Source organism: Leuresthes tenuis, unplaced genomic scaffold, assembly GCF_036924035.1.
Source record: "Leuresthes tenuis unplaced genomic scaffold, fLeuTen1.0.hap1 SCAF_6, whole genome shotgun sequence".
Taxonomy (NCBI): domain Eukaryota; kingdom Metazoa; phylum Chordata; class Actinopteri; order Atheriniformes; family Atherinopsidae; genus Leuresthes; species Leuresthes tenuis.
The window spans coordinates 3661135-3670672 of record NW_027325360.1 but is presented as its reverse complement, the minus strand read 5'-3'; the positions used below and the strand labels follow the sequence as shown (position 1 = coordinate 3670672).

At 44.3% G+C, this 9538-nt stretch overlaps 1 protein-coding gene across 2 annotated transcripts in view; it reads left to right on the top strand.

Moving 5' to 3' along the window:
- The first annotated feature begins 5867 nt into the window (after positions 1-5867).
- LOC140309402 (spermatid perinuclear RNA-binding protein-like) overlaps positions 5868-9538 on the top strand; it is a 72034-nt gene continuing 68363 nt past the window's right edge. For both annotated transcript variants that reach the window (XM_072387246.1, XM_072387245.1), the window contains exon 1: positions 5868-6101. The gene's annotated coding sequence lies outside the window, so the exon portion shown is untranslated. The remainder of the gene's footprint in view (positions 6102-9538) is intronic.

Genomic DNA, 9538 nt, shown 5'->3' with positions numbered 1-9538 from the left:
AATGCTCTTGCAAAGGCTTCTGTCCCAACTGGGTCCCTCCGTTGGTCCCAGGATTGTCGTCTAGCAGCTCCTACACCACGCCTAAGACAATCCAAACTCTGTTCATGTGTCGTCCCACGATGGTGGAATGAGCTACCGAGCGCTACCAGAACAGGGGCGTCCCTGTCTATCTTCAAGAAGCTCCTGAAACCCAGCTCTTAGAGAGCATCTCCTATCCCAGCACTTACCTTGTACTTCCCTACCCCCTCTATCTCTGCACTTTATCTTTCTGCACTTCCTTCTATGCCTGCACCCTATCTCTACTCTGTCCCCTCTGACAGAGTCGGACTCCTGGGTTCCTTCTATGTAGCTTATTGTTAGCTTTTATATAGCTGTTATATCTTCATTTGTAAGTCGCTTTGGATAAAAGCGTCTGATAAACACAGAAACATAAACATAAAGGCATCATCCTGCAGGAGAAAGGAGTTGAACCTCCATCCATTAAATGTTTTCACATTATCGGCAGGAACCAAGTGGAGGTCGGATTATAATACATTCCCAATAGTGCACGACACTGTATATGGAAGCATGTCTTTAGCAATAAAAAAACAATAGATTCTTGTGAACATCGCAGAAAGAAATGTGCAGTCCCTTCCTGCAGGGTTAGATAGACGCCAGACGTCCAAAAGACCCAGGGCAGAGCACAATTTCTGAACTACAGTAAGTGACTGAGGTGGTTTAGCTCCTAGGTCCTAGGGCTACTCCTGTCTGGGACTGCATCCATTACCGTGTTCATATCCCATATAATTGGGTGACTGCCCCATATGAGTCCACTGAGGAAGAATGCGGGGGCGTGGTTTGGGGCACAGGTATGTGCTAATATTCATGTTCTGCCTTGAATATCAGACAAAATAAAAAGCATCCTTCCTTCCTCATATCCCCGCGGACTGTCGCCTCCTGCGCCCGCACTTCGCCTCCTTCGCTCGCACGTCGCCTCCTTCGCCCGCACGTCGCCTCCTGCTCTCGCACGTCGCCTCCTTCGGTCGCACGTCGCCTCCTTCGCCCGCACGTCGCCTCCTGCGCTCGCACGTCGCCTCCTTCGCTCGCACGTCGCCTCCTGCTCTCGCACGTCGCCTCCTTCGGTCGCACGTCGCCACCTGCGCTCGCACGTCGCCTCCTGCGCTCGCACGTCGCCTCCTTCGCCCGCACGTCGCCTCCTGCGCTCGCACGTCGCCTCCTTCGCCCGCACGTCGCCTCCTGCGCCCGCACGATGCCGCCTACTTTTTGATTTGTTGGCGAAAAGGACAACAAGAGTTTTTAGAGACATGTAAGTGTGTTATTGTGCCAGACACCGTTGGACAAACAGTTAATGTCTGCAAGTGGAACCAAGTTTGTTTGGGTTCATTTGGACTCAAACTGGTCGAGGTGCTCTGCTTATGCTCCACAGTTCCTGCTCTGGTCTTTGAAAAGAAGAACCTGGAAACATCTCATTTAATTTGTGAACAAAGTAAAAGCGAACAGGTCAGTCAGGATAAGCTCAATGCAAGAGTCAGACTTCAGTCAATGAACTGATTCCCGTTCCGTGCTTCTATACTGAGGACAGCAGTCCAGCTAAATGCTCTAAATGAGTTATAACAACAGACTTCACTGCGTGTGTGAATGGACTAACTCAGCTAAAACAGCTGTGTTTGTCATCAGTTTTAGATCATTTTTAGACCTCATTTGAGACCTTTTTATAAACGGTTAGCCGTTTTTGCTCCACGAGGACAGGTCTGTTTTCTTTGAGCCTTGTCGCCTGCTGATTGAGGAGTAGCTTGCATTAGTGCCACCACCAGAGAGTGAAGGAGGCAGCTTAGAGGAGACATTCTGCCATCTGTAAGCGATCATCCTTTATGGTAATATAAGCAAAATAACCACACTGAAGTGTGTTTAACTGAGGTGGATCATGATTTTAACAGATTATGCTTTTTATTTGGACAAAGCAACACTGAGACTGAACAGAAAATATGTGAACGGGAGCAGTTATGTTGGGAATTTGGTTGTATTAAAGATGAAGAAGCAAACATATGTAAAAGGCTGGAATAGCATAAGATGCCATCTAGCAATGTTTAGCAGCTTCAACTGCGACACCATCATTATTAAGACAGCTGGAGCTGCCAGGAAAGACACCCGTGTCAGTTGTTACCATTAAATGTATTTCATTTTAATTTAATTTAAGGTCACAGAGGCCAGTGGGTCACAACCAGCGTGTGAGATATTCTTATCAATAAAGAAATGAAGAAAGTTCTCACAAGCTGCAGAAGATGAGTCAATAGAATGAGTCTGAGGAGCATTAAGAACACAAACATTTAGGCATGACCTTTATAGGAGGTCAGACTTACGTATCTATCAATAAATCTCAGTATCAGTTTAGCCTCTCAGCAGTTTTGCCATCACTAAACTCCCATAAAGCTACAAGAAGGCAGTGAGTGTGAAACATAACCGGAGAAGTGTGAAAACCACCCAGACTCGTGTGTGTTCGTATGAAAACAGGCTGCTGCAGAGAGGGAGGCTCTCCCTCCACAGTCCACCTGCTGCTAAGTGACGCAGACAGCGCTCACACGCACACGCACGTGCACGCCCCTGTAACTCAGCACTTTGCTGATGCAGCAGTACAACAGCCAGTGTGTCTCTCCATCTAAACAGGGTTACTTGCAGGGCTGCAGAGTGGTGCAACATGACAGATGAGCTTCGTCCTGCTCTCCATGGCAGTTGATGCACGGCGTTATAGATAGATGTGGGGGACCTGACGTCTGTGGCGTTAAGCACATGCCAGATGGAGGGTGTCAGCTTTGCGCGTGTGTGTGTGTGTGTGAAAGAGAAGAAGCAGGAGATGAGTTTTAATGAGAGAAGACAGTAGAAGGAGAGCAGTGTGGAAGTAAGTGAGAGATGATGACGATCACAGCAACACATTAGCTGCCACACGTCACCTTCATCAGCGCAGAGCCACATCTCAGTGAAAACTGCATGTGATTTTTCACCAGGATGTTTCAAGAACAGGAAAAGACAAGTAAGCAGGGAAATTACTGCAATTACTGTAATTTACAGTAGCATGGTGGGGAAGTAAATTGAATAAACGGCGATTACGTTCATTTTGCTGTAGCAAGTTGAATGTGGAGCTCTTCTTGTGGCATTAATCTGCACGGCAGTGGTGACTCACCGGCAGGATTACTGAGTGTTACCTGAATTGTTTTTGCCTTCTGCTCTGGAGGATCTTCTGTGCTTTTACACCTGAGAGGAGCTTTAAAAGGCGCGAGGTCTCACTCTGCTGCGGATTCTTGGAACCAAAAGAACAGCTCAAGCCAAGTTTAGGTGTAACTCTCCCTCTTCATTTGTCTTATTCTTTAAAAAAAGAAGACCTCAAGGCACAGAGAAATAAGACACTCAGATAAATAATAAGAGAATAAAAGCACAGCCAAAAAACTAATCATTTGGTGTCTTTTATAACGTTATGGTTCTTTTTTCCATCTTTTTCGACCCTTCTTTCTGCTTTTATTGTGTCTCTTTGAGCTCACTTTGACTGTAAAAACAAATATTAAGTCACTACAGATGATCTGACTCAGGTGAACGTTCAGTAACTCACTCATGCTGATGCTAAAAATTATTAATTTGATCCAAAATGTTCATTTTAACATTTGCATTTTTGCATTCTTGACTTTGGAAATGGTCGGTTAAGTTGAGCTGCAGTTACAGCTCCACTGTTATTTAATTCAACCACCATCCTTGTCCCAGTTTACAGCTATGGGAGCAAAATAGTAAGTATCCTGCGCTGCTTCTAACTTCCTCTGTGGGAGATCATGCTACATGCAGCTGAATTCACTGCATAGATGTTTCCTTTAGGTTCCTTGAAGTGAGATTGAAGAGTCCTCCCTCATTTGGATCCGGGGTTGTAGTTCATTTGCATCCCACCTGTCCCTTTGTTGCAGGAGAACAGGAGAGATTATCTGTCAGATTTCATCAGTTACAGGCGGGAGCTGAGTTTAAAAACTTCACATCTTTCAGGGGCCTATTTGCAGCGTTGCAGAAGGTCATTGATGTCGACACAAACTGTGCATTGTGCAGAAAAAACAGACTGACCTAACATTTACTTTCATATGCTTTGAGTTTCACAAAGCACATCCACTTAGAAAGAATCATAAAAGCCCAGATCTGGAGCACTGAGACAAAAAGCAGCAGGTTTTATTTCAGCTTCTGAATCCTGACTCGATTGGAAGAAAATGAGTTTTTGATGAATACTGTAAGTGAACTTTACATGCTGACATTCTGAAAAATGTCCTTCTCTAAACCTAATCATAAGCTGGAGGTACGAAAGCACAATTTTCAGTGCTGTGACAGTCACTACATCAGAGGTTTTAATCCACAGAGGGAATCGCTGCAGAGCTTTTAGAAAAATACCTCAAGGCTGCAGAAATAAAAGCATTTCTCCAAATGCTCATGATGTGGCTTTCATTGTTGATTTTCAGTTTGTTGTGCTGTGAATCATTCTGTCCTGTCCCATATTCTCTGAACATCTTAGTAACATAATGACTCCCATAGTGACTGTGAATCACGTTGTTGTGGGCTGCCCTTAAATGACCCTTTAAATGCTTTAAGGGCTGAAAAATGTCACGTTCCAACCAACCAAACTGATGTGAACGCAGCCATAGATTGTTGGACCGGCTGTTCTGCAGAAGTCTGGCATTGATTGTATCCAGCCCAGCGTAATGGTTCTGCTGTTTCCCAGATACGAGAACAAATGCATATTTAAACAGCTGAGTTGTGTCCACAGTGCACACAGTTGTGGATGGTCATCAATCTTGGGACCAGTAGCGACAGTTTTACTGGCATTCCTCGTGTAGTTAGGTTAACGTTATAATTTCTAGCCCTATTTTTAGCACAATGTCAGAGAGTTCAGTGAGAGACCATCTGCAGGAAACTCATGTCTTCTCAGCCATGGTGTGTTGTGCCATGAGCTGCTCTTAAGAGACTCGTACGGACAGCACAGCTAAAAGTCTGGATATTCACTAAATCAGCTGTTTAAAGAAAGAAAATTCAGTAGTTCCTGCTTCTCAATGGAATATTTTTTAATGAGAAGTACGAAAAAGAGATTTCATTAAGCCTGAATGGGAATTACTGAAGCTTCATATGAATTTCCAATTATCTTTTTTTTTTGTTTCACAGGCCAAGTTATTCTTTAAAGTTCTTAGAGAAAAAATATCTCCCACAGGATACTTTGATTGCCAAGTTCTTTTTAACAAGCTAACATAATTTACAGATCGAAGGAGGAGCTCCTGATGGCATGAAGTGTTATAAACAAGGTGGAGAACTGGGTCTTAAACCAGATGAATGGAGCCAGCCTTGTTGGTTGTCATCTAAGGGAAAACCAGACTATTGCTTGCTGAACAGTGCAATCTTTTATGTTTTGGACACCAAAGGACAGCTTGAAGATGGATTTGATCATGTTTGGTCTCGTGAAAATCAAACTGTCTTGCAAGGTGAACAAAATCCCACATACTGGAACAGGAAGTTGATCTTATGGAGACAAAGGACAGAATAATTGTGCACATACGTTACTATATTGTACACTGAGTATTAACAATTAAAGAACTGTAATGATCATTTGTTGGCTGAAGGGTGGTAAAAAAACAACGAAAAAAACATATCTATGTAGAGAGACAGAATAAAGCTGCAACTTTTGGAAAACTTCGTGGTTTTTTTGCTGTTGGGGGAATAGTCCCAACTCCAGGTCTAAAACTGTGCTCGGTTTTTACTAAAGAGTGGAGACGCCTGTTATTCGACGATCTTTGTTTTTGCAGTAGCTGCCGTCGTACGCATGCGCGCCCGCAACCTCCGCTACCCCCTGCGCTGAGCGCTGACGGCAGGCTGGCCGGAGACAGTAGCTGCTTGTGCCGCTGTTATTACCGCCTCTGCCGCCGGCTGCCACTCCACGTTGAGAGCTGTTGTCCGGATACAAACTGACACCAGAGAGGGACTTAATCACTGTTACAGGACGCAGCAGAAACAAAGTGTTTTCGCAGACTTTGGACGCGCTGACCGGCTGAGCTTTCTCCTCTCCGGGTCTCCTCCAGCGGGCACTCGTGGAGGTAAGTGTCCGTTTTTGGTGACAGTTTGCGTGATGAGCCTGGAGCTGCTGTTGTGCCGCTGTCCGGTTAACTTCAGCCTGCCTTTGGCTCAGCTGGAGGACCGTGTCTTGTGTTAAATGTGCACTTCTTCTGAAGTCTTTACTTGTTTAATTGCATGTCCTGTTAAACGGTAAGTTGCACTCTCGCGCACCGTTATGTGCCCGCGCCGCGTGGACCACACTGAGGTCCGAAACGTGGCCGCTGCCTTGTTTTTCCTGCTGATTGGCAACACATCGTTGGTCAGGGCTGTTCATACAGGTAATGCAGAGCTGTTCCATCTAAAACATGAAGTTTTAATTGTGCTTATTTTCAGCTGTTTGCAGTCATTCAGGGGGAGAAGCAGGCCCCCTCAGTGCTGCTGCACCTGCTCCCTGATTGATTATCTCCTATCACCTTGTAGGTTTCCTAATCGATGATTAACAGACTCAGCCTTCCAGCCTTTAAGTTTGTCGCTCTGGCTTCAGGTGTTACAGTTGATTTAAAATGTTTGGGATCTCATTATTGTACCTTAATGCTTCTTTAGTGATACTTCAGACTGAAACTTCACCTGCTTTCTAATGGAAATCATTTATACTCATCTCTAAACCACCAGTTTGTATTTGAAAATGACAGAACTGTGGAAAAAGTCTTGATCCAGTCCCCATTTCTTTGTTTTGGTTCCAGATTAGTCAGACTTGATTGTAATCTTTTAAAGTGGTTTTACGCAATAATTCTTCAGGTTTTCTGAAGGTCAATCGAAGTTTTTCTTTTGACATTTTCAGAGGAATGTGTTTGTTAAGCCACTTAACTCTGATATTTGAATGATTCAGGCAGAAAAAAGGCTCCTAACTCAAGGGATGAACCAGTGTTGTGTCGACACATAACAGACAACTTAGCAAAGAAGCCATTTTAAATTGGATCTTTAGACACTTTAGTCACAAAGACACATCATTTGTTCCCATTTCTTAAGCTGCATCTATGAAAAACAGCAAAGAAAACACAGTTTGACAGACAGAAAATAGGATTTCTGCAGCAACAAGGTGATTCCCAAAGAGCTATTAGCTGAAAACTTGGCTTATCTCAGCATGGTGTGCAGTGTGTCCTTAAAACATTTGAGGAAACTGGACAAGTGGAGGACAAAAGAAGAAGTGTCAGGCCTAAAAAACTATCTACAGCAGATGAACAGGATCTGAAAGTGATGTCCTTAAGAAAGAGGAAAAAATCCAGCTGTGACCTGACAGGACCTGAGAGATGCATCTGGACCTTCAGCTGATCCATCTACTGTTGGCCCAAGCCTCATCAGAAATGGTCTCCATGGAAGGGTGGCTGTCAAGAAGCCGTTCTTAAGGAAGGGAAACAGGGAGAAAAGGCTGAGCTGTGCCAAATGACACAAGAAGTGGACTGAAAATCAGTGGCAACAGGTCTTATGGAGGGATGAATCCTCCCCAGAGCCCGGACCTCAACATTATTGAAGCAGTGTGGGATCATCTGACAGAGAACGGAACAAAAGGCAGCCCACATCCAAAGAAGAGCTTTGGGATGTCCTTCAAGAAGCCTGGAGAACTATTCCTGGAGACTCCTTAAAGAAATGACAGAAAGCTCGTCTCAGAGGGTTCAGGCTGAGTTGGAGGATAAAGGAGCTCAGACCAGATATTCACTTTAAAGCTGCTGAGAACTGAACAAAGTCCGTTTTGTTGTCTTACTGTATTTACAGTAAAGATTTTACCCTAAAAACACAATAATGTAAGACAGCATAATTAAGTTATTCATTGTTCTACTGGAATAATTTCCTCCGAAGATGGAGGATCCATCTGATGTTTTCAGAGAAAAAAATGGACAGTTTTGCTGTAAAATAATGTAAATAAAGTATGTAAAAAGCAGCAGATTCTCACATTAGATGACATGAAAAACTGAGAACAACAGCTTGATTAATTGATCAAATGTTGTTTCAGCAGATTTAAACGCAACACATCAGTCACATGACCGCGGTTTGTTCTCCGGTATTTAAATATAGATTAGATTAGATTAGATAGATAGATAGATAGATAGATATTTAAATGACTCGTTAGCTTTTATGTGAATAAACCCTTCAGCACAGAAGTGGAGATATATACTGATTTGTTTTGATGCTGTCGGGACGTTTCACGTCTGATAAAATCGCCGTTTCCCAAAAACAGCCCAGGTGTGAGGCTTCTTACAGGCAAATTAAAAGCCTTAAACCGTCCTGGAACGAGCAAAAGCAGAGGAAAGACCTCAGCCTCCTAATTTGGTAAACTGGGAGACGTCCTAAAAGGCTTCCCTGGGAATACTTTTGACGTGTTTTTGACGGTCGGATCCCTGCAGCAGCTGGCGGCTGAAATAATACTCAGGGAGGGGAAACGAGCTGAAACACCCGTCAGAGTCGTGGGCCTGAGGCCTCGTATCTCTGCTCTCTGAATGGGAATTTGGCAGAGATCTCAGAGTTGATTCTGGTCCTTCGTTTTCCAGCTTTTGCTGTTGGAAAAAGTTCTTTTTTTTGCATTAGATTCACTCAAAGACGATTTCACACTCGTTTCAGGTCGTTTTTTCCATTTTCCTAAAAGACTTTATGGCAAACATTTTCCTTTCATGACTGATCAGCTGTTTGGATCCTGAACAATACTCGAATAATCACTTATTACATTTCTGAAGACCTCTTTGAATTTTTCTCATGGCGACTGGTGTCATTTAAAATGTTGCTTCTTGGTTACGATCAATACTTTTCTTTCAGCCGTGCAGCACCACAGCCTTTTTTATTCTCTCCAAACCAGCTAATAGAAACGTGCCAGATGCACATTTTGAATTCATATTTGCTCGACTCTTGTATTTAAACACTTGAGCTGATGTCTTTAATCCGACTGAATAAATAAAAAATGCTGCAGAATTGGGTTTGAGCATCTGAGTGAATCTGAGCTGCAGGAGCGACTCTGAGGCCTCAAACCGGGATCAGATGTCCATCAATCCCAAGGATGATGTGATATTATTGTATCTGCTGACGTCTCCGTCCCGGCCTGTGATATCTGCTGTTTACACGCTCCTGTCTGCTAAATGAGGCTCAAATGAAAATGAATCTGAGGCTCTCCTGCTCGGGTTCTCGGGTCGGCCAAAGCGCTCTCCCCGGGATCATCTTCTGGGAGTATTTCTGTTCGGGAACAGCGGGAAGCTCTGTCCCTGCTGCCCATTAAGGCCGCCTCTGTATTTGCATTTCACACATTTGCCTGAACCTGATAAACACCGTCACACGCGTCACGGGTTCAGCTTTCAGCCGGGTCTGGCGTGCCACACGAGCAGGTGGCTCCTCTGAGCCCCTGGAATGTAAATAGAAACTGTAACCGGAGCCTGGCGCTGGAGCCGGGCCGCCTCGGGCCGGCCTGCAGCCTTAAGTGTTGACGAGGATGCAG